Genomic DNA, 14,033 nt, shown 5'->3' with positions numbered 1-14,033 from the left:
CCACTTCGGGTCCGAAGGCGAATCAAACACGCTATTGAAATCTTTTGATGCAGATTGGCAAGGCAGATAGCACATTACTACCTCCAAATTAGAAATAGGAGTAGTAGACACTCCGTTGTCTGCGCGGGTAGCACAGAGGTATCATCACCGTCCTTCCCACACCGGGTGGAAAAGGCCCGGGTTCGAATCCCGTCGATGACGCGAGGAACTTTAATGGGCTTTTTTCTCTCCGTGACTGAGTTAGTCGGTCTCAGGCGTAGATAGCAAGGTTTTTTCTTCCGCAACTCGGGTTTTTCGTCCAGCCAAACAGGCAAATCTACCATAGAACGCACGCAATTTACAGACATAATACACAATGCATGGCAGATGAATTTAATTATTCGAGTGGCCTAAAATTAATAGTTTGGTTTTTTTTTAGTAGACACTCCGTACAGCCTTAACTTACTCTCTTGTCATGGCCTCTCGTAACGCCAAGCTTGCAACTTTCACCCTTTTGGAATCTTCGCTCATTTCTTGGGACGCTCCAGAAGACTGGAAACATTTTCTATACCATTCCCATTGGTACCTAGATATTCAACCGAACCCTCTTGACTCCACTGCTCTCACTGTTCCATAACCCATAACGAGTTGTATTGTAAATTTCGGTAGCATCACAGAGTACTTAACGTTGATTTGTGGGAAACCACAGGAGCAGCCTAACAAATACGATATCCAGTGTTTGGAACTGTCTGCGCGGGTAGCACAGTTATAATAATCGCTGTCCTTCACACAGCGGGTGGAAAAGGCCGGAGTTCGGGTTCTGTCACTGATACTAGGTTTTTTTATGGGCCTTTCTTTTTTTTTCATTCCCTGTCTGACTTTGTCGATCAGGCGTAGGTAGTAAGATTTCCCCCCTCCCCTGGAAACTGGGGTTTTCGTCCAGAAAAACAGGCAGATCAATCAGAGAACACACGCAATTTATGCACATATTATATATGTTATATTAGTTGACCCTAATATAACAATTTTGTTGTTTCTGGAACTGAACCAGACTTTCTGAGTACCAGAGAAAATTTCTAGTTCCTGTAAGAATTCGCTCGCCATGCTTTTAATCACTAGAGATGAATGCACACTCAACTACAGGATACCTCGTTGCTTTTTAGCAGAGATCACTACTGACACCGTCAGTATTGACCTGGCTTCTTGGCCGCGGGACTCCTGTTGGGACTCCAGGTTGCCCATACGCACCACTAAGACGTGAGCCAGGCAGTACAGTACAGATTGCTTTTCTGGCTGGTCGGTGAAAACTAAGCTTCCTGGACAGAGACCAAGTTAAAAAGAAGAAAAGGAGGGGCAAAAAAGGAGAGAAAAAAAAAGAGTGTTTGTTGCCACGAGGCTAAGGGAAATTAATCAAGATTGGGTTGTTGGTCCTGTGAGATGTACAGAAGTGTCTAATTTGGGTACTTTTATCACAATTGATTGTCGTTGATATTATTTCTTCAGCTAACAACTTGCTGGTTTTTTCGTCTAGTGAAGAGGTCTTGCGCAAAGTATGTGAATTGTAATCCCCTTCAGGAGTCTAACATATGGTTCTCTCGGTTTCTTGGTAGGTATGTTATCCTAGTAATGAAGATTCATCGTAGGTCGTCGTATAATGGAGTCATACATCAGCTCTCCAGCCTCCTCAGGAACAGGTCAGGTTCTCTCCAATGCCCAGAAAGGAGATTTTAACTTTAATAGATCCGTGTCCAGTCAAGAGAAACGTTGGGTACAGGCCAGGAAAGAACCAAAGGGGAGAACTCGGGTACACTCTGCCAATGTCAGGGATAAATTTTTGCGTGATTTCAACTTTAGGTGAGTTTATTCATTGTTCTTACCATACCTGCTAGAGATGGGTAACAAGGCGTTTGTTTTCTGCTCTGCGACAGTTCGCCAGATCCACTGTGAAGCCTAGGAAGGTATAGGGGATCCCTTTGGACAATTGGTACAGAAGTCCAAAGCGGATGAGCTCCAAATCAAGTGGAAGGGCACCTGCCAAGGTCAATAATGCATGGGTGCTAACTGTGCAGCAGGCTCGGGTGATGGTTAAGAGGATCGAAAACGCTGAATGGTTTCGAGGATCTTCCTGTTCGATGCATTTGTAGCCATCGTGAACCAGATGCCAGAAGAATAGGTAATAATTTGGATAACTATGGAGTTGTAAAACAATGATAGAGTGCGCCGCTTCAGTTCTCAATCACGTTGTGAGACAAAAAAATTATAAAATTAGGGTCCCCTGTAAATGATTACATCTACCCATATATTTATTTGTCTGCAAATTGCGTGTGTTCTCTGGTCGATTTGCCTGTTTGCTGGACGAAAACCCTCCCAGTTTCTTCTTGGGGGGGGGACCTTTCTATCTACTCCTGAGACCGATTAACTCAGCACGGAGTGAATAAAGCCCACTAAAGTTCTTCGCGTCATCCACGGGATTTGAACCCCAGCCTTTTCCACCCGGTGCGGGAAGGACAGTGACGATACCACTGCGTTACTCGCACAGACTGGCAACCAGGGAAGCATAATTTCCAATCTTTTCCCTCAGATATTTAAAATGTGGTTGGAATGACAGTTTTAGATCGAGGATGATTCCAAGATATTTTAGCTGCGTTGTTAGTTTAACTCTTTTATTTGTTCCCAATTTTATTGTATCCTTCAGCAGAATAGAGCTTGTTTTCGTGAGGAGATCCTGAGAGGGAGCACTCCTGCCTAGTCTTGAAGAAGTTGGAGAGTGTGGTTTGCCATGTACTCAAGCTATGCTGTAGTGTCGGCACCGACAGTGAGTATGAGGTCATCCGCAAAAGCTTGCAACCAAAATCACCCAGATCAACGTGAGAAAATTATCCATGACAATATTTCACAAGCGTGGTCCTAGGACAGAACCCCGGGGACAGCCACTGTAAACCTGCCTGGTGAGTTGATAGATACAGATCTGTCGGAGAGATAAATTTTAATGATGATATAGAGGTTTGTTGGAAAGTTTGCTTTCCAGAGACTGCCAGGGACGCTGGACATTGGGCACTTCCTTTTTATTCCGGCGTTTCTTGCTTTGGCAATTAGCATTTTTTTAGCATTTAGCTTTAGTAGAGGCATATGGTGCAAGTAAGCAAACTCCTGCAGCATCAGCCAAAAAAACGCTCCCATTTCACCCCCTCCGTTCGTTCCAAATACCTGTCCAGCTCAGCCTTAAGTTTATTTAGGCTATCAACTTCCACAACAAAAGATGGAAGTCTATTCCACCAAAGAACTACCCGCTGGCTAAATGCAAACTCCCGCACATCTATCCTAAAACTGTCTTTCCTCAATTTGAATTTATGCCCTCTCAGGCGATTATTCTGAGCAAGAGGCAGAATCCCATCAGCATTGAGCATACTGAAACCTTTCAAGGCTTTATATACCTCAATCAAATCACCTCGCAGGTGTCTAGTCTCCAGACACTGTAATTTGAAAAACTTAAGCCTTTCTTCCTAAGGGCAACCCTTTGTTCCATTCACTAATCTTGTTGCCCTTCTCTGTACTCGTTCCAGCAGCTCTACATCCTTCTTGAAATGAGGCCTCCGGACCTGTATACAGTATTCAAGGTGTGGCCTGACCAATACTTTATACAAGGGAATAATCACCTCCTTATCTCTGCTAGAAAAATTCTTGTACATCATTGACAAGACACAATGTGCTAGTCTTGCAGCCAGTCTGCACTGCAAAGAAAACTTCATATCTGCCTGCACAATTACCCCCAGGTCCTTTTCATTCTCTACCACTGTCAGTGTAGTTCCACAGAGTTGATACGTTACTCTGGAGTTACTGTTTCTCATACGTAGTACTTTACATTTGTCAATGTTAAACTTCATTTGCAACCTCTCAGCCCAACCTTTCCAGATCCTGTTGCAGCAGCATACTGTCAGTAGTGTCCTTAAAAACCCTGCCAACTTTCGTATCGTCTGCAAACTTCGACATTAAGCTTGATATACCATCATCAATATCATTTATAAATACAGAAAACAACAATGTACCGAACACTGAACCCTGAAAGACCACACTAATAACATTAGTGCACGATGAGCAGTGACCATGTCTTCTCCCCTTCAACCATCACTTTATTCATAGCAGTAATTTGCCACCAATGCCACACTGCTCCAATTTGAGCAGCAGTCTTCCATGTGCAACAATATCAAAAGACTTTCTAAGATCCAAATATATAATATCAAAGTCATTCCCTGCATCCAGTTCTTTTGTGACTGCATCATAGTATTCAATCAAATTGGTCAGGCAAGACTTCCCCTTAACAAAACCATGCTGTGTCCGAGCTATAACTGAAGTCTTGTCTAGATGATCTTGCAGTGCTCTCAGTGCTTCCATTAATTTTTCTGGAACAGAAGTTAAACTCACAGGTCTATAATAACTTGTGTCAGCCTTTGATCCTCTTTTGTGAATTGGGGTCACATTTGCACATCTACAGTCTATGGGTACCTCACCTGAGTCCAAAGAACCTCTCATAATTATGGCTAAAGGTTTGCTTACTTCCTTTGCTGCCTCCTTTAATATAACTGGATAGATCCCATCCACCCCAGGTGCTTTTCTTGTTTCACTTCAACAATTTCTCCTCCATTTTGCTGTCAGTTATTAGAAAATCATTAAGCACCTTGTTACAATTTGATAACCTTCTTCTGGCATTTTCAATCCTTAATAACTCCTCATGTGTGAATGTAGATGCAAAATACTCATTCAATTTGTTTGCTATCTGAGCAGGATCATCAACAGTCGAACCATCGGTATCAAGTGGACCAATCTGTTTCATCCGCTTCCTTTTACAGTTTATATAAGTAAAGAAATACTTGCTGTTTTTTTAGCATCCTTTGCCAAAGATTTCTCTTAATCTGCCTAACCGCCTTTGTGACTTGATTACAGACTAGTTTATACCTGCCATAGGCTTCTCTGTAGCCTGATAATTTATAATTCTGTCGCATGATAATTTCAAATTCTTGAATTTGAAAGTGTCTGCAATTCTGCCCAGACACGAGAGGAGGGAGTATATGATGAGAGCCTTGTCGATCAATTCGGCTCTTGAAAGATTGTGCAAGGCTCAAGGGGTAGAATTTTTTTCATTCAGCCTGGAGTGTACTTGTTAACAGGAGAGATTGCTTCTACAGGGATGGGATACACTTAAATAGAAAGGGTGCAAGAATATTTGCTGATGCTATCGAGGCAGTGTTAGGTGGGTCGGAAAACTGCTAGCTTGGGGGGGGGAGACAAAGACTAATAGATTAATAGTAGCCACAGGCAGAGGTGAAAGAGATTCTTGCACTGCTTCTATTGGAATGAGCAGAAGCCCTAAAAAACAAGATGCAGGATATTTCAGAGACTGCTGGAAATCATTGCGGTACAAGTAAACACCTGGGTTGTGTTAGGGTAGCTAAGAATAGAAACAGGTGCATGTATACTTGCCTGTACACCAATGCTAGGAGTTTAGTAAATAAATTTGATGAATTTGAGGTATTGCTCAAAACATCAAAGGCAGATATTGTTGGGATATCAGAGACGTGATGTCACACAGATATAAGGAATGCAGAACTGGAATTTGGGGAGTACAACGTCTACAGAAAGGATAGACAGGATAGGAAGGGAGGAGGGGTTATGCTATTAGTTAAAAAACACATAAAATCTAAGGAAGTGAAGCCAGTCGATATCGATGGACAGGGCAGTGTCGAGTCAGTTTGGTGTGACATAAGCATTGGGAGATCAAAATTGAGAGTAGGAGTGTGCTATAGGCCTAATGACTCTGATGAGTATAATAAGATACTGTACAGGGAAATAGAGTGGGCCAGTAAATCAGAGAGTCTTATAATGGGGGATTTTAATTTCCCAGATATTGACTGGAATTTGTGGGTTGGTCACTCACACACTAGCAAGGCTTTTGTGGATTTATTGGATGATTGTTTTCTACACCCGCATGTTCGGGAGGCAACTAGAGGGAGTAATACTCTTGATCTGATTATCAGTAGTGATTCTTCATGCATTATGAATCTGCAGATAAAGGAACCACTAGGTGGCAGTGATCACAGTGTGCTGAAGTGGAATTTACTCAAGGAGGTAACTACCATCAGAGGTAAAGGGAAGGGTTTTTGCTTTCGTAAAGGCGACTATGATGGTCTGAGACAGTATTTAAATTCTATACAGTGGGACTAACTGATGATGTTACCAACAGCAAATTCCAAATGGGAAGCATTCAAGGAACTAATCTTGGAAGCTACCAGGCTTTACATACCAACCAAGAAATATTGTTCAAGGTTTAGGCCTAAATGGTTGTCAGATGAACTAATGAGATACATGGCAGAGAAGAAAAATGCATGGGATACATGCAAATTAACGGGTGACATGGAAGCCTATGATAGATATAAGTTGGTCTGTAACATAGTCACAAAGGAGATTAGGCAGGCAATAGCAGATTATGAGAAATCCTTGGCAAAGGATGCAAAGAAAAACAGAAAAGAGTTCTTTACCTATTTAAACTCAAGAAGGAAAGGGATGAATCAGATTGGTCCACTGGATGTTGATGGTTCAACAGTTGAGGATCCTGCTCAGGTGGCTAACAATCTAAACAAGTATTTTGCATCTACATTCACACATGAGGATTTATTCAGGAAGGGGAATGTCGTAGGTGAAATAAACATTGGCAATGAGCTAGATGATTTTCTAATAACTGAGAGGAAAGTGGAGGAGAAATTGTTGAGGATAAACATAAAAAAGGCACCCGGGGTGGATGGGATCTATCCAGTTATATTAAAGGAGGCAGCAAAGGAAGTAAGCAAACCCCTAGCCATAATTATGGGAGCTTCTTTGGACTCAGGGGAGGTACCCATAGACTGGAGATATGTAAATGTAACCCCAATTCACAAAGGAGGATCAAAAGCTGACACAAGTAATTATAGACCTGTTAGTTTAACTTCGGTTCCAGGAAAATTAATGGAGGCATAGGTTAAAGAAGCACTGCAGGATCATCTGGACAAGAATTCAGTTATAGCTCAGACACAGCATGGTTTTGTTAAGGGCAGGTCTTGTCTGACCAATTTTATTGGTGGATGCAGGGAATAACTTTGATATTATATATTTGGATCTTAGAAAGTCTTTTGATACTGTTGCGCATGGAAGACTGCTACACAAATTGGAGCAGTGTGGCATTGGAGGCAAATTGCTGCTATGGTTAAAGGGATAGTTGAGTGGCAGAAGACAGAGAGTGGTAATCAATGGACTCAACCAATTGCTCAACGTGGACTAATGTTATTAGTGGAGTTCCTCAGGGTTCAGTGTTGGGTCCATTGTTGGTTTCTGTATTCATAAATGATATTGATGATGGTATATCAAGCTTAATGTCCAAGTTTTCAGACGATACAAAGGTTGGCACGGTTGTTAAGAATCCTACCGATGCTATGCTGCTGCAACAGGATCTGGAAAGGTTTAGCAGATGTGCTGAGAGGTGGCAAATGAAGTGTAACATTGTCAAATGTAAAGTACTACATATGGGAAACAGTAATCCCAGATCAACGTATCAACTTTGTGGTACTACGCTGACAGTGGTAGAGAATGAAAAGGAGCTGAGGGTAATTGTGCAGGCAGATATGAAGTTCTCTCAGCAGTGCAGACGAGCTGCAAGAGTAGCTCATGGTGTCTTGTCAATGATATACAGGAATTTTTCTAGCAGGGATAGGGAGGTGATTATTCCCTTGTATAAGGCATTGGTCAGGTCACACCTTGAGTACTGTATACAGGTCTGGATGCCTCATTTCAAGAAGGATGTAGAGCTGCTGGAACGAGTACAGAGAAGGGCAACAAGATTAGTGAATGGAACGAACAGTTGCTCTTACGAAGAAAGGCTTAAGTTTTGCAAATTACAGAGTCTGGAGACTAGGCATCGGCGAGGTGATCTGATAGAGGTGTATAAGGCTTTGAATAGCTTGAGCATGCTCAATGCCGATGGGATTCTTCCTCTTGCCCAGAATAATCACCTGAGAGGGCATAAATTCAAATTGAGGAAGGACGGATGTCGGATAGATGTGCGGAAATTTGCCTTTAGCCAGCGGGCAGTTGGTTTGTGGAATAGACTGCCATCACTTGTTGTTGAAGTTGATAGCCTAAACAAATTGAAGGCTCAGCTGGTCAGGTATTTGGAACGAACGGAGGGGTGAAATGGGAGTAGTGGTTGTGTTTTTTTTTTTTTTTTGGCTGATGCTGAATAAGCTTGCTTTCTTGCATCATATGCCTCTACTAATGCTAATGCTAATATGCATCCCATACATTTTTCTTCTCTGCTACGAGTGTCATTAGTTCATTTGACAACCATTTAGACCTAAACCTTGAACAATATTTCTCAATGGGTATGAAACTTTTAGTAGCATCCACGATTAATTCCTTGAATGCTTCCCGCTTAGAATTTGCTGTTGGTAACATCATTAGTTTGTCCCATTGTACAGAATTTAAAAATTGTGTGAGGCCCCTGTAATCACTTTACCGAAGGACAAACTCTTTCCTTTATCCCTAGTGGTAATTATATCTTTAAGTAAATCCCATATCAGTGCACTCTGATCACTGCCACCTAGTGGTTCCTTTATCTGCAAATTAGTAGTAGAAGTAGTAGTAGTAGTAGTGGCATGTGATGCAAGAAAGCAAGTGTATGAGGTTATGCAGCATCAGCCAAAAAAAAAAAAAAAAAAAACATTGTTAATTTACGAATGATCACTGCTGATAACCAGATGAAGAGTATTATCCTCTCTAGCAGTCATATAGCTGATAATATGTCATACCTTTCTATAATACCAGGCTGTGTACAGTTGGGTGATCTTCGTTACTGTGATATCCGGGTTACAGACTTTGGCTCAGTTTGAGATCATATATACGTAAGGTCAGTGTATGCATAATTTTGGCCGTCTCTTCGTGGATGGGAGGATAGTGGGCAGGCATGTTGCCAGAAACAACCACGCTCCACAATCACAGCACTACGCATATTTGTGGCCAATTTACAGTTATGTATCATCACAGCGTACCGCGGCAGAGTTGACCTAACGTTTAAGATCCGCGCTACACAAGATACGATACACATGTCTAGTCCATGTTACAGTGTCTAAACGGATGATCTGTTGATCGACGTAATACTGGGATGTTCTGTGGGACTGATATCCGGCAACCAAAGTAGTACCTGGAAGTCAGTTTCGTGTTCAGCGAACCACTGTCGAACAACACTGGCAAGTTCATTATCTTGGTGGATCACACCTGTGCCATTCAGGAAGGTACTCACCAGGCCTTCACGTCTCGTTCTTCCTCACTGGTCATGGATCGTTTCGGGCCAAGCTGCATGCCCTGGGTCTCACCGATTCTCCTCTCTGCACATGTGGTGACAATGAAGACTGGATTCACCTCATGTATAATTGCCCTCTTTATGATTTACCCAGAAGTCTCCTAATTACCAGAACTGGAAATATACCCAGTGGGCAGGAACATCTCTACATAATTGATGAAACCAACTACAAAGCCTTCACTACTTTTGCCCAGACAGTATTTGAAATGCGTCAAATTCACCTACAGCAAACTGTTCAGCGCACCTCCATCTTATAATGAACCCAAAACTGAATTCAAAGAACATATCCTGAATGGAATCAAAGAAAACACCAACAGGATATTGATCTTTATCCTGACCTAACAGGAATCTCTCGACGTTCACAAAGGAAGCTATCTGACAAACCCATCAACCCAAAAAAAGGACTTTTCTACAGTAGACACAAGAACTCCAAGCAATCCTTGAGCTTCATGAATCCATTTGCCTCCTCTCATCCCCTAAGAGAAGATTATCCAAGTCCTCTACCCAGTGTGGGACACGGCTCATTGCCTACAAGTCACCCTTGGCTGGAGAAGATTAAATTGCTGACACTGGGCTCTTGCCCAATGTGGGACCCACTCACTTGCTGGCACCTCTTCTCTTCGAGATGTAGGACAATACTGATTTTCCTACTTGTGTAGGAACTCACATAAATACTCCTCTGGGAGTGGGACTGGCATTTGACTTATCAAATGCAGGGTCATGCTCTTAGGCAACCTGACTTTGTGGGTCACTTGACCTCACAATCTTTTCTCTTCTTCCTGAGGTAGGGTGGCTCCCCTTTGGGGTGGCCCACCCTACCTCGCCCTCTTTCTTCTACTTACTTTCTTTCTTCTCCTCAATCTCTCACCCCTTCTCCTAATAAAAAAAAATATATATATTTTTATTTATTTATATATATATATTTTTTATTTTAATTTTATTATTATTTTTTTATATATATATATATATTTTATATTTTATTTTTTTATATATATATTTTTTTTATATTTTATTATTTTTTATATATATTTTTTTTATTTATTTTTATTTTTTTTTTATATATTTATTTTTTTATTTATTTATTTTTTTTTTTTGCCCTCCCTGGGAAGCTCAGGCTAATCCCAGGGTCGGCCAGCCAGAGTTCTCTTCCCACTTACCTGGTCCAGCTCCCAGTGCCAGTGACGGTAACTAGCAGTCTGTGGTGTTCCACAGACCCTAGGCTAAGCGGCCAGATGAACAACATAACCTGCACTAAGCAAACATGAACATACACTAACATATGCTATCTGGCCTTGACAGTACTGTCTTACTTCAAAAGAGATTCAAATGCGGAGTTGTGCGAAAGCACCGGTGCCGCCTGTCAAAAAAACACTATGTCACTATGTACAAAAGTACAGATACAGCACTTTCATTGACGGAGTACCAACACCAGCAACCAATGAACGTATTAGTAGTAATGGAGGCATGTGATGCCAAGCGTATGAGCTTGTTTAGCATCAGCCCAAAAAAATAAATAAATAAATTTTCGCACGATTCCCTCAAAAAGTTTGTCCAGTTCCTTCTTGAATTTCTTTAAACTATCAACTTCCACAACGACAGATGGAAGTTTCTGTTCCAGCAATTAATCACCTGCTGGCTAAAGGCAAATTTCCACACATCTATTCTACAACTCAATTTTAATTTATGCCCTCTCAGATTCGTAATCTGAGCAAGCGGAAGAATCCCATCAGAATTCCAAGTGCTCAATCCATTCAAGGCCTTATATACCACAATCAGATCACCTTGCAGGTGCCTAATCTCCAGCCGCTGCAATTTGCAGAACTTGTGCCTTTCTTGGTAAGAGGGCCCTTTTGTTCCCCTCACCAATGTTGTTGTCCTTCTCTGTAAGAAGAAACAGTAACTAGCATAAGCAATAACTAGACAGGCAACATGTCGGTGTTCAAGAACAAATACGTAATCACTTCCACTGCATAAAATGAGATGAGGTGAAAAAAAAGCGATAACATAAAGCGAAGCGCTGATTACAATTAACATAATTTTTTTTCTATTGATTAATATACGTCTGATCGGAACTTCTTAAAAGTTATAACAGATCAGTGATAACAATAAGCGGCCTACACTTTTCTAGTCTTTTTCTATTGAACTGCATTAATTATTGAGGAAAAATGTTTATTTGAAAAACTGATTGAGGCATAAGCCAAATGCTCCTCATGTCCCCTTCCCCTTGATAGGACCTAGTTTATTTTATAAGACTTTAGAACGAAAGTAAGTCATGTTCTTCAACCATTCAACTTATTATTGAAAATATTATGGCCAAGAAGATGGTAATGTATCTTAATTCTGTCCATGTTGCACACTCTGCGTTATTTGTCAAGGAACGATGACAATTTTTAGAAATGAATTTAAGGCATTTTGTAGAAAAAAAGAAACACATAATGAATAAATTTAGCGAATCGATGTAATTTAGGAAACTGTCTCTGCAACTACTATTTCAATTATTTTGGGTTTGCTACTTGCCTACTTAGGTAAGAGGTCTTGAAACAAAAATAACTACTGTAGTTTCGAACCTCTTGGCAATGGGCATAGCACGGTACACAACGTATTCGATTACAAATATACCGATCCGCCCTCTACTGGTCATGTAAGGTATTCTAAAATATGAAACAGAGGACAACCTCGTTTTGATTGCGAGAAAATGCGAGAAAACAGATAATGGTATGAATAACGGCCATGTTAAGTGCGAATTGGGTAAACTACATTCAGTGGATAAAATATTGTTGTTGTTCGCCTTATTGTGTTTATAGAGATAGACATTTTAAAATATAATGGACAGTTGTGCTAATATTTATCTGCGTTAATCTGTACAGTTAATGTCACGTGTCATTCTTACCAGTTTACAGGTTTGCCTTTGGACAGTTTATATTTGCTGTGTACGTGGGTTACTACAGCATGGCAACTTATAGTCACTTTAGAGACCGCTGTGTTGTGTTTTCAACAGTCTATTCTAGTTAGGCTTAACATCCACTTGTGAAATGTCATAGTCATCTATTTCGGGGATCACTACATCTTCTGACAACGTAAGTTACTTTTGTTTTTGGTTACGTTTTAATTATAATACTTGCAGAACTTTTCTCGGTAACTCGTGTATTTATGGAAAGTTTCCGCTTTCGGCTGTGGCTGGGACCTTATTCGCTCATAATTCCTTCAGGCGGTTTCTTTTTAACGCGCGATTATACTCTTTGCATGGAATGGAATTAACAATTTTGCGTGTGAATTTTAAAATGATAACTTCAGATATGAAATAGGTTTTATATTACTAATAATAGTGGGTTATAACTGAGCGAATGCTGTACAGCAAAACATTCTGCACATATATGTAATTAGGTTTCTCGATCAGCGGGAGTGGAACTAGTTGGACTGTTTGGTTACTTTTCTTTGTTTTTCTTTTAGAAGAGTAATTTTTGGCTTGGCATTGGATGATAGCTCCTGTACTCTTGAATATTAAAAAACAAATGTCTATCATTGGACGATTTTTATGTTGTTGATACCTAAGCACAAAGTATGGCGAACCTTCCTTCTGCTATGAACATATACAGATATTTTAAACTGCTTCTTAGGAGCGCTTTTACAGGTGGGTTTCAACCCGTCCTGCGATTTTTGCTTGGTGCACATCTTTTAAAGTTGTGCACTAATAAGAAAATGTTTTTTGTTAGCTGGGAATAAAAATGCCCATTACATAAGTACCCGAATTCATTAGAACTCGAGGGAATTCAATAACTACCTGTTGAGGCCTCAAATTTAAATGTTTGTTTTGCATTATTTTCTTGGAGATCTAAACATTTCGTTACTTGTGGATAGATGGATAGTGTTTTACAAACTGGTTTCACTGTTGATGTGGTCTGTTGACAGACATGTAGTTTCTTTCGTTCAGAACATGCACTGTTCAGCCAGATTTGTTTCCATTATGGCAATAAATAAATGTTTTGTAATTTATTGCCATAAAAATCATGTTTTTTTAAAAAAACATGATTTTGTAAGTTTTCAAACTTATCTGAATTGAAAATAAACTACTGAGTCTATTTTTAATTCATCTGAATTGAAAATATTGAGTATGTTGTCATGTAGTGAAAATGTGTAACTACAGTCCAGTCTCTCAAATCTCGCAACTTTTTGATCTGATCCTTGCTAGATTTTGGGCAATTCTATTTTACAATCATGTGCAAACGAAAAAAAAAGCAAAATTTAACTACACTTATCGGGCATAATATTGTACAAATTTACAGTATATGGACAAGTATATCGTACAATGTAATTAAAAACATTAGTACTCACCCCACAATGTATATTGTACAACTGCGAGACATTTTTCAGAGTAGATCATCCTTTTTTCAACAACCACGAACATTTTGAGCCTTTTTTTTTTTTTTAGGCAGCATGTGAGCAGACACAAATAGATGAAAGCTCTGTTTGCAAACAAAGCCAAAAATATTAAGCAAATGTTTTATGTGCAAATTGAGGCCCTAAAACAGCAGTCTATTGCTAATCTTGTTGTAGACCAGTGGTTCCCAAATTATGCCCCCACAGAATAAGTGTTCTGTGGTGTTCCACTATTAAAACTGAATAATGCTTTCTATCATTATTCAGCTCCCAGTTAACAAGATTTTTTGTTCTT

At 40.2% G+C, this 14,033-nt stretch overlaps 1 protein-coding gene across 1 annotated transcript in view; it reads left to right on the top strand.

Moving 5' to 3' along the window:
- The first annotated feature begins 11,943 nt into the window (after window positions 1-11,943).
- Window positions 11,944-14,033, top strand: part of LOC150091674 (uncharacterized) — a 133,718-nt gene continuing 131,628 nt past the window's right edge. Inside the window, exon 1 of the mRNA XM_090376298.1 lies at window positions 11,944-12,438. The gene's annotated coding sequence lies outside the window, so the exon portion shown is untranslated. The remainder of the gene's footprint in view (window positions 12,439-14,033) is intronic.

This window comes from Mastigoproctus giganteus, chromosome 1 (assembly GCF_048544385.1).
Source record: "Mastigoproctus giganteus isolate SK-2022 chromosome 1, ASM4854438v1, whole genome shotgun sequence".
In the NCBI taxonomy this organism is placed as follows: Eukaryota; Metazoa; Arthropoda; class Arachnida; order Uropygi; family Thelyphonidae; genus Mastigoproctus; species Mastigoproctus giganteus.
The sequence above is the reverse complement of the archived record's forward strand: the minus strand, read 5'-3'. Positions and strand labels throughout refer to the sequence as shown.